Source organism: Anguilla rostrata, chromosome 17 (genome assembly GCF_018555375.3).
Source record: "Anguilla rostrata isolate EN2019 chromosome 17, ASM1855537v3, whole genome shotgun sequence".
Lineage (NCBI taxonomy): Eukaryota > Metazoa > Chordata > Actinopteri > Anguilliformes > Anguillidae > Anguilla > Anguilla rostrata.
Window position 1 is genome coordinate 16475550 of NC_057949.1, and position 12031 is coordinate 16487580.

General features: G+C 49.1%; 1 protein-coding gene across 1 annotated transcript in view; it reads left to right on the forward strand.

Moving 5' to 3' along the window:
* Positions 1-552: 552 nt before the first annotated feature.
* Positions 553-12031, forward strand: part of mpp2a (MAGUK p55 scaffold protein 2a) — a 52571-nt gene continuing 41092 nt past the window's right edge. The window contains exon 1 of the mRNA XM_064316372.1: positions 553-923. The gene's annotated coding sequence lies outside the window, so the exon portion shown is untranslated. The remainder of the gene's footprint in view (positions 924-12031) is intronic.

The following is a 12031-nucleotide window of genomic DNA, read 5'->3' on the forward strand; positions in this document are numbered from 1 at the left end:
TTAGACGTAGGACAAACCATTTGATTATACGTAGATTCACAATTCAACAACATACTTGTCTTGTAGTTAGACTAACCGCCCCGATTGTGTGGATCGTGTTACAAAGTTTTGCAGTCCGACGTACAAAACATTCAAGCCAATTGATTTAGTGAATTATCATGCTATATTAGAGAATAATTAGACATTTTGTATTTTGAGGAGCAAATTTGGTCAAGTATGTCTATGACAATGGGCGAAAATGACAAAAGCAAGCTGGTAACTATTTGGTTGGCAGGGATAGAAAATAAACATCAACATTTAGGCTTGTGAATAATCGTTGTTATGAATATTGCAGATTAGCCTATCCGATGTTGGGGTGGATTTAGTTAAAATATATGATGCTTATCAGATTATGTTCAATTTCTTCTTGGGAAAATCAAAGCTTGATATGCTTAACGTTAAGATGCTTACGTAATCCATAACTGCAGCTAGTCGCAGGTGGGATATTGGTAGGACATGGCTACTTCGGAACAATTTATGGGCTCGTCGTCATATAGATTTTTGATGACCTGATGTAGTAGAACTCAAGACTTATGGTTTGTAACCTCAGATATTTACTCCAGCGACTGTAATCCGTTTCTTCCTTACTTCGTTTCAGTGGATGCATTCCTACCGCAGAAAAGGACGCGGTTCTACCTTGATAACCTATTCGTATTTAAATAGTTTGTTTTATTTGTTGATTTACTACGACACTTTCTTTAAAGCGTGAAGACACGCAAAGCTTGAGATTCTAGAGTCATTTGTATTAAGTGGGGTCCGCATCAAAATGTGTGGTGTGTTGCCCTTTTAAATATCCGCATTGAACGGACAGTGATTTGACATTTCAGCAGCGGTAGAGACCTCCAATTTAACCGAGACAACGACTGGACCACGCGATAGAGCAGGTTGGTACTTTTGGCAGCATCTGTGTTTTAAATAGGCCTATATCTGATGCCAAATGCCTTATTATGTCTGGAACTGCGGTTCTACGGCTAATTTCTGCCATACATTTTAATTCCTATGTGTTTTATCCATTGTGCGTTAGACGCTCCCGAGGCTGCTGTGTAGCATTGTGTTCCTGACGATAACGTTATTGTGGGTGCTTTCCTACGGTTTGTGATCTTGGCTGTCTTTAGAGAACGTGGGAATCTAAATTTGCGTTAATTAATAGTGCGGTGTTCAGCACACAGCATAACCTGTATTTAATTTAGACAAAATGTAGACAAACGATGTCGTTATTTATGTCGAATTTCCATCGTGCTGGCTGCAAACAACGGAAGCGTCAAGCTTGTTGAGCGTTTCTGTAGAGTGCCTGTGAGCATGTGGTAAATCGTATAGCCGACTCGATTTAATGGTCATCAAAGCAAACTTTCATGTTATCCTATTATTTTATCCTGTGGTATTATTTTTTATATTTCGTTAATTCATTATTTACTGTAGGCCTGTGCCATTTCTTGTCATTTATTTCACTTGATAGCAGTCAATGCTGTTGCAGCAGATTTCTTTTGGAAGAAAGCATATCAGTGCAATACGGTAGTAGCTTACAACGAGAAGACACACACAAAGGCCAGCGTGTACACACGGAGATTTGAACTGTGATGTAACAGCCTGTATATAATAGTAGTGTGTAAAATCTAATTTTCCTTGCTTTGGAGTAAGATGCTTTAAGGTACCGTTGAATTGTTATACTGTTAATGAAGGAATCGATGTACACAAATGTATCACATGCTGACGTACGGTGGCAGGTGGTGATTGGCAGGAGGTCATAGGGGAGGAACGGCCTTGGTGACCTTTCAGTGAAAGACTGATTTGAGACGGGCATCATTAGGCTACAACCACAACCTCTTCCCACTGGGGTAGCGGGCGTCTGGTTCACCTCAGGTCCTAATCCTTTACGTAGTGCTGTTACAATTTCCCCTTTATGTTTTATTGTCCTACTGTAGCCTATCTCCGGTAGCATAGCAACGCGTCAAGGCTGTGCGGCCCCTTGTACAGGGCGCACGTCGTGTCACCTGACAGCAAGTTCCTGGCCGTGTTAACAGGGTTTATACGATGGGTTTAATTAAAATACAAAAACATCGCGGTCTTTGAAAGCTGCCTTTTGATAATGGTACCTTTTTGTTTCATGTTCATTTTCGTAGACCGGTGTATCAAGTCAGAGACTTGAGTAAATGATTAAAATGGTTCAGAGAATCCTTTGTAAATCAGTCACCCTGAATAATTTTATATTACTGTATTTCTTGGGTAGTTTTCTTGACTCTTAATCTGCAAGGCCTTATGTTTGGCTAGAGTTTTAACAGACTGCATGTCATGCGTACCACAGTATTTATCTTTTATACTCATAGGTCATTTGCCAGCCATGCTTTGTATACTACTGTTATAGACTCTCTCTCTCTCTCTCTCTCTGCCTGCCTGCCTGCCTGCCTGCCTTTCTATTTATTTTCCTGCTCCGCATGTATTTTCCCCTCACATGTACAAACACATGTACGTCTCCACACTCCTGTGCCGTAGTATGTCCTTTCTGTGACGTCAGTGGCGGAGTGTGTGTGTGATGAGCCGACAGCTTTCCAGGATAAGGACCATTTTAAACTCCCCCCCCCCCCCCAGGCCCTCCCACATACAGCACATCCACTTGCCTTTACTGCACGCTAGCCTATGATGCCAGTGAAATGTACGCACTTGAAAACGACCTCGTGGCTCTGATTGTATTCTCCCAGTTTTCAGTCCGTTGTCAGATCGCCACTGATTTGAAAGCGAGACCGGCTGCCTGCCGTCCCTTTCGGACGCACGCGCGTATGTGGGCGCGCGGGACCGCGGCTGGACGTGCGGTAAGAGGCGGTCGCGCTGAAGAGTGGGGAGCGGGTGGTTGCTGAGGGCTTTTGGTGACGCAGAATTGGGGGGGGGGGGGGGGGTTTGAAAGTGCCGGTGGAGCCTGTCTCTCTCTGAGCTCCGCTAAATGAGCAGGGGAGCAGATGGAGGCAGGGAGGCGTGTGATACGGTCAGGGGCCCGGCCTCCGTATCCACACCAGGGAGGAGAGGGTCCCTCCTCACTGCTTTTAAACAGACACATCAGGGACCCCAAAAATACCACCTATGAGGAAATTATTAAGTAGGACCTTCTCCTACAATGGCATTCATGAGCACTGTATTAACTAGTAGGCTATGTATGTATCGCTCCTTGGTTAGATCACGGCAATGGACTGTGCCACACATGGCTATGTGTTCAAATCCCAGGTGCGATACAGCTGCGGACCCACTGAGCCGCGACCAAACGTCTCTTGGAAAATTGCGTTTGTGAATGGGTGAATAGGCAAACTTTAAGAAGCAATGCTAACAGTTAGCTTCTATGCTTACTGAGAGCTTATAGGCCCCTGCTGAATCGTACTCTTCAAGGAGTTTGTTTGGGACTAAAATCACTGGTTTTCTGTCTTTCCCTTGAGTCGCAACCCCATCCATCTACCCCCATGCGGACGGTCTACACACGCATACACACACACACACACACACACACAAACAAACTTCCGTTTGCGCTACAACTTTTTGAGCATCTGACAGCTGCACTCGGAGCTGAGATCAAAGGACCTGGCTGTGCAGATCCAAGAAGAGCAGCTGTGTAGGCCCTGCTTCTCTGGCGGTTTGGATAAAATCCCTCCTCTTCCAAAAAATAAAAGCTTTGGCAGAGAAACGGCAGCCTAAGAAAACGAGCTTCACGAGTTTCAGTGCATTTTTTTTGTAATGTTCCTAACGTTGCTTTGTCAAAGACCATTACAAGCGCGATGGAAAAGGAGAGAGCTGCAGCGGTTTGGCGCTGCTTATTTAAGACGAGTCCGCTGGCGTTCGGCCTCTCGCTCGTTTCGTGTTTCAGTCACGACGGCCCGCTCGCGCTCTGTCCAGTGTGGAGCTGATTAGCGTTAGCCACCTCACAGCGCAGCGGTGATTCAGCTGCGTTCAGAAGGGAAAAGGGAGGAGAGAGAGCTGCAGAACATGCTTAATGACGCCAAGCCGCTCTGTCGGGCCTTCGTAGCTAGACAAAATTGAGCAGCATTGTGGCATTTCCTGTTATTGATTCTGGAAACCTGAACACTGCCAAAGTTCAGTCTGGAAGTGCTGTTTTTATTATCTATCGATTCCGAAGCAGGTAAAAGACTTTATCCATGGCAACTGGTACTATGTGGCAGCTCGTATATAAGTTGTAAGTTGCAAGATAGCAGTAAACAAGCGATAAGAGAACCAACTTATACATTCTCCCTTGGTGTTTGCCTGTTATAACAGAAAGGAATGCATGTACAGTCACAATCAAGCAGTGATGAGGCAGACTAGGTACTCAAAACGAACATTTTAAATCCCCACGTCCAACATAAACGCTCCACAGCTGTCTGTTGTATGACAACCTGACGCAGAATTACAGGGGTAAAATATAAAAATTGTAAAACTGCAGCAATTAGATCTAATTTAAGTAAGGCATCCGTATCATTAGACAGGAAGCTGTAGCACAGGGGGTGAATTTTAGAGGAGTGTTCCCTGCTGTGTGGTGTAGGCAGAGGAGTGCTGTTTACGCCAGTTTGATGTCTCAGGGCAGGTCTGCCATATTGGCCCGGTCTGAGGGATTAATCACAGTTATTGTTAACTGGTTCCTGTCAGGTTCCAAGTTCCAAGTTTCTTTTTTTTTTTTTTTTTTTTTTGGCGGTTTTATATCCTGGCCGTCCCTGAGGGGGAACAAAGAGCAGCACGATTGTCTGTGATGCTGACTGTGCTCCCCACCCCCCCACCCCCACATGCCACGCCCTGCTGTTTCTCTACATCTTAGGAGTAATTACTGCACATCTGCGGGTGCTCTAATTGGCTGTTGCCGTGGGCTGCAGAGATGGGCCCCTGTTGCCCTTCCCTCCCCCCCCCCCCCCCCCCCCCCTCCTTTTTGGGCTGTGTGGAGATTAATTGCCAGCGGAGCGTGCTCTGTAGCCGCAGAGGTGGTCCTGCCTCCCCGCCACGCCCCTCCCCCGCCCCACCCCAACCCGCAGTGCTATGCGCAACGCACGGCGGCTGTTAAAGGGGGTGGGTGGGGGGGGGGGGGTCGCCTTGGCAACCGCCAGCCAGGTTTCAGACCACGACCCAGACGAATTCGCTGTGGGCAGGGCTGTTTCTCCCCGAGCAGGAAGAAGCATTGATCAAAGAGGGGAAAAAATCCCACGATGCACCCTGTCCCACGCCGTTGCTTGGAGGAGTTCCACAGTTTGGGCGGGCGCGAGACATCCATGCCTAGCCCAGGCCTGTGGCTGTGTCTGCTTGCGAAGGCATCGCTAGCTCTTTCCCCTTTCGCTCCTTGAGTGCGCCGCTGTTTACTAGTGGAACTCCCCTGAGGGTCTGTTTCCATCGCGAGCTCATGAAAGGCAGCCGACGTCAGGCTACAGGGCATTCTCAGAGTGTCTGCATTTCCTGCTTGGGGTTGCACAGGCACTTGAAGCTATTTAATAAATATCCCAAACGCCTCAAATTGTATTACTATTCATGATGTGATATTAAGAAATCTGTATGCTTGCTGAATGCACGGTGCAGTGTGTGGACAGTCTTACCTGGGTGTCTGCAGTGCTAACAGCGATTGCTTTCGTGCACCTTGTTGATGCACATTCTTGAGTGAATTGGTCAGGAGTCCCCTTGAAACGTTTATCACACAGCACTGTGGAAACTGTTTTTTGTTTTTTTCACAGCAGTGCTGTTCAAACATAATGTGCATCGTGTGGAAAGAAGTCTAGATGCATTCTGTGTTACTAATTAACCAAGTTCTCATATCCACTGTGTTTGTATGCGAGACAGAAAACCGGGAGTCAATTGGGATTTTTATCTTCAGAAATGTGATGTTCCTGCTGCTTTGAGCTCAGCGGCGTGCTCTTGGACAGCACGTTCGGTTAAAACACTGGTTCCTACGGTGATTCACAGTCTAGAACTGAGTCCTGACCATGTCAGTGCGTACTGTGGCTGGAGACTCATGAATAATTTTTTTGGTGGTGGGGTGCAGTTGGCAGGGTTTTTCCGTATCTCACCATGCAAGAAGGCCTGGTTTGATTGGTTTGTCTTTGGTCTGTCGGCTCCAGATGCGGACCGCAATGCAGGCCAGCCGTGGGGTGAAATGAAGCTGCATCTGCCGGCGTGCCTTTTAAAGGATGCACATGCTCCTCTGCGCACGGCCGCTGGGGAATGAAAGGGTTAAATATGTGTATATGTATATATATATATATATATATATACACACAATTTTTTGTATGTATGTGTATCTGTATATCTATAATAGACAGCATTTATATGTCGATAGATCTATTTATATACGTCTGTCTATGATGATCCGTCCTTATCTTTCTCTGTGATATTCTGAGGCTGTTAGCTAATTCAAACAGATATGAACTTCAGTCGGGGCGTAGAAAAGGATTTAAACACATTAGATTTGGTTTCTAAATCTGGAACACTGTGCTCCCAGACTTTCGAGAGTATTCAGCTGCAGATTGATTAGTTTTGCATGAATCCGTGTGGAACTAATCGGAAGGTTTGTAACCATGGTGGGTGATTTTGTTTCTGCAGCTCCCTGGGAGAATGTCGTGGCAGGTACCGGTGCGGTGCGTGAATGTAGCCTGTGTCTGTAATCGACTGCGTCACTTTTAAAAGACAAAATTACTGTCGCCCGAGATCGTCAGAGAAAGAGCATACCTTCTGTTCCGTTACCACTGAAACCTGCGTTAAATCAAGGTCTGTTCTCAAATCCCGATTTAAATGCAAATGCCTGTTGTTCGCGAGCAGTTTTCAAGTTCATCTATCACCTGAACGAGAGTAGAAAAACACCCTTTTGTCAAAAGAAGTAAGTTAGCACTTGAATTTGTTTAGAAGTCTAAGTTGGGGGGGGTGGGCGGGGAATGCCGACGTCAGTAAAACGGAAAAAAAGGAAGAACCTGCAGTGGAATTGCTGCTGTTTCGTGTCTGAGACGGTCTGTGGTTTTCCAGCGAGCTCTTTGTTTTCCGTGCAGATGAAAGTCACGGAAAGAGAGGGACTTTAAGCGAATGGGCACGTATAACAGCTGTCAGGGGTGGCTGAGAGGGAGAGGTTAATTGGCCTCTGGAGTCCAGGAGTTTATTTTGGGAACAGACTGAAGGCTTTCATTATGAGCGGCTAATTTGGCCCTTAAGCCACTGTTTAGGCCAGTCCTCCAGTTCCGCTGTTTCCTTGATGTCATGTGATACGGATTAGAGTCTGCACTCCGGCCTCCTGCGGCGCGTTTGGCCAATACGGGCGTTACGCCGTATGCTTGTGAAGTACGCTGCATGTTGTCAGAGACGCCCACTCGCGCACGCACACGCACACTGGCACACACACACACTCGCGCACGCACATGCCCACTGGCACGCACACGCACACACACATGCCCACTGGCACGCACACGCATACGCACACGCCCACTGGCACGCACACGCGCAAGCAAAGCGGGGGGGGGGTGATTACGTCTTTGAGCGTTCTCGCTGGTTGCCATGGAGATCCGGGAGGAAAGCGAGACGGAGCTGGCGGTGTTTTCTGGGGCACAGCCGAGTCCCCCTTTGAACCGGGGATGACGTCGCCGAGCTGGCGCAGCTGCGCGCGTGTATCCGCGGCGGCGGTGTGTGTACGTGTGCGCGTGCGCTCTGTGTGTGTGTGTGTGTGTGTGCGCTCTGTGTGTGTGCGCGCGTGCGGTGTGTGTGTGTGTATGTACGCGTGCCCTCTGTATGTGTGTGTGTGCGTGTGCGCTGTGTGTGTCGCTGTGTGTGTGTGGGCTCTGTGTGTGCGCTCTGTGTGTGTGCGTGTGTGTTTGCGCGTGCGCTCTGTGTGTGTGTGTGTGTGTGTGTGTGTGCGCTCTGTGTGTGTGTGTGTGTGCGCGTGTGCTCTGTGTGTGTGTGTGTGTGTGTGTGTGTGTGCGCTCTGTGTATGTGTGTGTGCGTGTGTGTGTGTGTGTGTGCGTGCGCTCTGTGTATGTGTGTGTGCGTGTGTGTGTGTGTGTGTGCGCTCTGTGTATGTGTGTGTGCGTGTGTGTGTGTGTGTGTGCGCTCTGTGTATGTGTGTGTGCGTGTGTGTGTGTGTGCGTGCGCTCTGTGTGCGCGTGCGCTCTGTGCTCTGGAAGGCGAGCGCTCGGCCTAGCCGCGGGGTTCCAGCGTGTCGCGGTACAGAAAGCTGGGCTGTAGGGCAGCGCCGGGCACCGTTGCGTTAGTGGAACCTGACAGACTTCACCTGTGTGAGCGCACAGGGTCTGCTTCTGAAAGGCTGCGCTTGAGGCAGCCACTGTTTTAACCACGGTGTAGTTTCAGGAGTGGAGGGGGGGGGGGGGGGGTTTAGAATGGATGTTCCCCCCTCCCCTCCCTGATGTGGTTTTCGCCTCACTGGTGCTGTTGGACTCTTACTTACATCTTTCTTCTGTCTGCGTCTTGTGGTTCAAGTTCAGCATGATCACCATGTGGGGATAGTTCTATCTCGCTCCATGTAAATATGTTTTGGGCAGTTTTGAGTGAATGATGTTTGAACGAGAATTTATAGCCACTTTTAATATCCTCTCTGAGATGAAAGATATGCCTACTTTGTACATGTGTTTCTAATGCCTGCGGACATGTTAACTGGAGGTGAGGTTTCTGTTCTCAGGTAACAGCTTTTTAAATCAGCCTTTTTGGATTTGGAAGCCTGAAGATATCCCACTCCCGAGGTATTTATCTAAAATATGGAGGCCATGTTCTGCCGACTGCACCCCGTGGAATAGCCCCCTCCTGTCTTCAGCAGTGTGGCTTTGGGTAATTGATTAATTCTTCCGCTGTGTCAGGGTGTTAATTGCAGATTCGCTAGCGTCTGGATTTTAATTAAGCAGGGACTGCTGTTGTTAGGAGGTTTGGTTTTCGGACTTACAGGGTGGTGATAACAGCTGGCTGCTGCGTGTATTGGTTTTTCCCATTCGGTATGGCTATCAGAGACAGTTATGACGGCTAAATACGACTGTGGACTCTTGGACACGATTCTGCTTCTCCCTGAACCATAACTGCCCACAACGCGGGGGTGATAAATAGTATTTTTATGAGAGTAGCCGTTCTGCGGACCCTCGAGTTGGATTGCCTGTTAAGACGGGAAAAAGGTCACTTTGCAGTACGTGCTCCCTCTGGCTTTTATTATGGGTTGTTAATGACATCACACACTTTCAGGTGTCTGTAGGCGACTGGCCGTCTTTGCAGGAAAGACCGTCCTCTTTCAGTGGAAGTGTAGATGGGTGTAGCACTTTTGCCCGTGTGGGTGGAGCTGGATTGATGATGTAATAATGTAACGGGAGGTGATTGGTTAGTCCACTGAAATGAGTGTACACATCTAACGAGAAAACGCAGCCCTTCTGAATTTCCACAGCGTTACATTTAAATGCATATTCATCTCAGCCACCACCAATCAGCAGCTGCCCCTTTTCTGTTTGCTGGCTTACAGCTGACCTGCTGCTATCCAGTCATGTGACCTATCCTGTTCTGTAAGGTGCTGTGGCTAAGAGCATTCCCGTGTCGGATGTAATGCAATGGAACATGGGAAGACTGGAGGCTTGCGGGCGAGCTGGAGTGTGCGCTCTGGAGTGTGCGCTCTGCGGTGTGCGCTCTGGAGTATGCGCTCTGCGGTGTGCGCTCTGGAGTGTGCGCTCTGGAGTGTGCGCTCTGGCGTGGCTTTAGCCGTAGCTTGGCTGTGGGTTTTGACTCCGGCTGCCGTGCTCCTGCGGTGAACTTTTAACAAGCGATCTCATTTCCCAGCGCAAACACGGATGGGCTTTAGAGCTTTGGGGTGGACCGGTGGGTCCGGTGTGTGTGTGTGTGTGTGAGAGTGTGTGTGTGTGTGTGTGTGTGTGTGTGTGTGTGTGTGTGTGTGTGTGAGAGAGTGTGTGTGTGTGTGTGTGTGTGTGTGTGTGTGTGTGAGTGTGTGTGTGAGTGTGTGTGTGAGTGAGTGTGTGAGTGTGTGTGTGTGAACGTGTGAGCGCTGTGAAAGGCCCGGGTGAGGAAAGTCCCGCTGGCTTGCTAACGTGCTGGGTGAGTCTATCGGGTTACAGCTTTGGACCCATTTCCATAATTAAATCCCACTTCAGGCAAAGGCCACAGGGTTTAGCAGCCACCCTGTGCAGCCCTGCCTGTCAGCCTGCCATTACAGTCACCGCTGCGCTTCCTGTCCAGCGGGTTTGTGTGTGCGTCTGCGTCTGCGTCTGCGTGTGAGTGTGCGTGAGAGTGCAGGGGCACCACCAGGGGTTTTGGGTGCCATGCAAAGATCTCACATTGGGCCCCACCATCCCAGAACATCCTATGTTGTAATATCAGTCAGAGTCCCCCTCTTCAGTGCTTTGAACTGCTAATGAAACCAGTTGGCATAGGCTACCTCATACGAATGTCACTTTCTCCTTCAAACAAACATGTCCTGTGATAGCAAAGTCTTTCAAGAGCGAACGGGTTTGGCCGTTTCCATCCAAAGGGGTGGGGGGGCCCCAGCACCCTTGCGGAATCTGTGGTCTCCTTAGATGCCCAACCCTTTTCCTGGAGATCTACCGCCCTGTAGGTTTTCATTTCAACCCTAATTTGGCCCACCTGATTCTACTAATTAGCAGCTCAGTGAGATCTCTAGCTGTTGAATGAGGAGTGCTTTGTTAAGGTTGGAGTGAAAACCTCACTGGACAGCAGACCTTCTGGAACTGGTTTGGGCAGCCCTGCTCTGGTGGGTGTGCTTACTTCATTCTGTCTCAGTCGTGAATATGAAAATGCCATGATGTGAGGCTTTCAGCCGTGGAAACGCCCCCTCTTCCATTACAATAGAGCAACACAATAAGCTTAGCCAGTGAGCGGCTTGATCCAGGGGCTCTGTGTGTATGTCTGGCTCATTCTCACGACATCGGGCCGTGCTTCCAGGCGAGGAGAACAGTAAGAAGTGTGGACCCCTGTAGATGAGCATCAGAATGAGCTGGTGGAATGGAACACTGCTTTGTACTCAGCTGGTTTAAGACGCTCTGTGTGAAAGGCACATGAATGTGATCCCTTTAAAAGGACCGGGCTCTGTGCCTTTCCTCCTCCATTCACCTGGGTTTAACATAGGCCTCCTTTTACGCCGAGGTCCTTCAGAAAATCTGCCGAGGAGCTGCCGTTCCCATTGACCCCGTCCCGTCTCACTTGTCGTTGCAGAAGGCCGGTGGAGTGGCTGATCAGCAGCTGTCAGCCACGTTAGTTGCTGTTTCGGGGTCAGGTGGTCGTTGGCCTACACTGCTTTGGTCATTCTCAACATGGCCCACGGTCAACATGTTCCACACGGTCGTTGAGACGGGGTTGACAGGGCTGAAAAGCCAGGAGTAAGAGCTGTGGTGTTGATGGGCAAGGAGTGGAGATCTATGGTTGTGGAGGCACGCAGTCCAGGTTGTTCTCCAGTCAGAAGTGCTTATAAAGTGTAAAACGTGATGCAGGGCCCTGTCAGCAGATGGCCCCAGTCGGAGAGGGGGGGGGGAGGGGGCACACTCCCAGCCCCCATCTCCAGGTTATTGTGTCTGAACCCCATTGGCCCCTTCAGTGGTTTTGAGCGTTCCTGCTTTGTTTCTCTCTTCTCATAACTGACAATGAGAACAGAGAAATCCCTCCTCCCCTGCCCCCTCCTGCTGTTCTTTCCACTTACTTTAGTAGTGGTACCATCAGCAACAGCCTATTCTTCCTTTTATTCTTCTGATCAGGAGATGGTGGTGTGCGTGTGTGCGTGTGTGCATGTGTGGGTGTGTGTGTGTGTGTGTGTATTGGGGCGAGGGGAGGAGATGCGTTTTCGCCCTCCCCTCCCCGCCCCCCCAACTCCATTTGCATCATCAAGCATTGCCATGGCAACCAAGAGTTTGCAACTCTCAATGCCCTCTCCTTGCTCTCCCTCACTCCCTCTCTCCTTTTCTCTCCCTGTTCCTGCCTTCTGTTTCTGCTCTTCCACCTCTCTCTTGTCTATTTTCGGACTACTTTCAAACTCGGACTTTAATTTTGAGAA